We start from the raw sequence: 2,500 nt of genomic DNA, 5'->3' as shown, positions 1-2,500 counted from the left end.
ACGGCGCCCCCTGTGCCGAGCGTCGGCACACCGCCCGGATCTCCGCCTGCCGCAACCCACAACCTCAACCAGGCAGGTTTTTGCACCGCCTCAATAGCTAGAGATCCCAACCACATCCGAAGACCAACAGAGTTTCCAGGTGCGCCTGACCTGTATTTTGGGAATAGTAACGGACAACGAAACGATGCCCCTAGCCGCTGTCGCGACTCCGCGAATAGATGAAGCCCCCCGCTGTGGACGGACCGAGACGCAGCCACCCACTCACAGCCATCCGCACCTTCCCTCCAAGCCACCTCAATCTGGTCGCTGAAACCTTACCGACAACTGCCCTGAAGGTGACTCTCGGGAGTAAGAATGTGCAGCACACCAGTATCTTCTGCGAAGGCTTTAACGCCGACGCCGTAATCATCTGCAGCCCCATACTCACCTGCTCGTCCGACCACCAAGTTCTTCTCCATTCCTTCCTCCGAGCCACTCAGCAGGACTAAATCATCCGCAAAGGCCAACGCGGCAATTCGGCGGTTGCCCCAGACCAGGCGACTTCTTTTGCGTTCGAAGCTATGGACGAGAGAATCCATAGCGAGGTTGAAAAACAGTGGGGACATTCGATCGCCTTGCTTAACATCAACCTTCATGGAAATGGGTTCGGAGTAGGCGCCTCCGCAACCCACACTGGTCGAGCAGCCCACATACGAGTGACGGATCACCTCGATTACACGTCTGTCTACGCCCAAGCTTCCCAGCACACACAGGACATGGTCATGAGAAACCGAGTCGAAAGCCTTCGCAAAGCCAATGAACACGACCGCTAGCGGCACGCCAGCCGACCTCGAGCGCCCCACGATCCGATTAATCACGAATCACGAGGGTCCTTCGCAACCACCCGCGCCGGCGACGAAACCACGCTGCCCGGGGGCCAACAGGACAGGCTCGCGCTAGCCTCATCACCATCAACCGCCCAAACAACCCCAGCACGACTGACCCCCCAGTCCCAGGCCTCCAGCTAGATACTATATCCAGCTCAGTAGGGTCAGTTGATCTGGGTAGCAACCGGGTCTTGCACTCCTTGAAGACTTGGGGAACGACTCCACGCACCATCCATGTCGTAAACAGCCTCGCCAGTTGCGTACCGTCCGGGTCCCAGTCAAGAAGAGCCTGCTTCCTGATCCCGTCTGGGCCCGACGCAGAGCAATTCCTCATCTTAGCCAAGTTAGATACAACTTCCGGCCCCAGGATCGGGTGGTAGAATGAATCGTCATCCGCGGTCAGTCCCACCCCGAAGCCCTTAGTCCATAAAACGGCCTGACCGTTCCCCACTTACTCCAAAGTGTTCATCCACCAACTCCAGCGGCAAATCACAGCTACGGGGCGTCAGACCATCCAAGATCCGCCGTGCCAGCCCCTTCCTCATTACAGAATAGCCGCGCTGCTGGTGACAGAACACTCTCCCACGTTGGACGAGCCGCCTCGCCCAACCCGTCTTCCATCGGTCTCGAGGTCTGGACCCCGCGGACTTTGTCGGCCACACTACCTTACCCCCCAGGGCTTTCATGAGATCCAAAGCAGAGGACTCGATCAGGCTAGGCTCCCGACCTGCTTTCTTGACTAAGGCAGCGGTGGCCCGATGCTCCACACCCCCCGCCAGCAGCTCTTCCAGAACTCTATTCATCACCAGATCTGGAAGCGACGAGGGGCAGGTCCATTTCTGGGGCAGCCAGGGCTCGCCAACGCACACCGGACGCACCGCCTGCCGCACGACCGCACAGGGACCCCCATTCCACCTCACCTGCTCTCCAGACTCTCCGATTCCAACAACACATTTTCCGCTTATGATACCTGTACCTTTCCATAAGCTTCACCATCCGAGACTCCTACCATCACTTGGTCCGGAGGCCTCGGACCCCCTCATGCCGATTTCCAGACGGGCCCTCTCCCGCTTCTTCATTCACGCCACCACGGAGAGCAGGCCGCAGCGCTAATGCGACCCCCGCCACCCCAACTCTCATACCCGAGGCAACGGAGGTCATTGACACCGCTGAGGAGTTCTCAAGAGCTTCGCCAGCCGGGGTCCACCCGCTCCTTCGGCCTGACTGACTGTGGCTCTGATCCTGTGCCTCTGTCTGTACGGACTTCCTAACCAAGGAGTTTTTGCAACCATGGCCCGTAGAAGTGACTACAAGCCGTTCGGGGACCCCGAGCAATGCCTCCGGTGGTTGGTCCCCATGGCCCCCGGAGAGGTTGATCCGCTGGCCGCACACGTGCCCAACCTCAAGCACGTCACGGGGAGGTCGCTCGAGCAGCAGCAGCCCCCCACCTAGCTGCGCCTCAGCCAATTTTGGTAACCCAGAACGGCTACCCTGGGTGGTCCGTAAGATATCAGACATGCTACTGCCCCACTACCGTGAGAACACACAGGAGAACAAAGTCCCCCGATACTATAGAGCTATACATCGAGATCCACCTCGAGCAGCCGTCTGCTAGGCCGCGCAGCCTAGCACCA

General features: G+C 59.1%; 1 pseudogene; it reads right to left on the bottom strand.

Moving 5' to 3' along the window:
• Nucleotides 1-2,500, bottom strand: part of LOC133148812 (28S ribosomal RNA) — a 9,255-nt pseudogene that overhangs the window by 2,424 nt on the left and 4,331 nt on the right.

The sequence above is a fragment of the Syngnathus typhle genome, unplaced genomic scaffold (assembly GCF_033458585.1).
Source record: "Syngnathus typhle isolate RoL2023-S1 ecotype Sweden unplaced genomic scaffold, RoL_Styp_1.0 HiC_scaffold_163, whole genome shotgun sequence".
Lineage (NCBI taxonomy): Eukaryota > Metazoa > Chordata > Actinopteri > Syngnathiformes > Syngnathidae > Syngnathus > Syngnathus typhle.
Note: the sequence above shows the minus strand (reverse complement) of the source record. Positions and strands in the feature narration are given on the sequence as shown.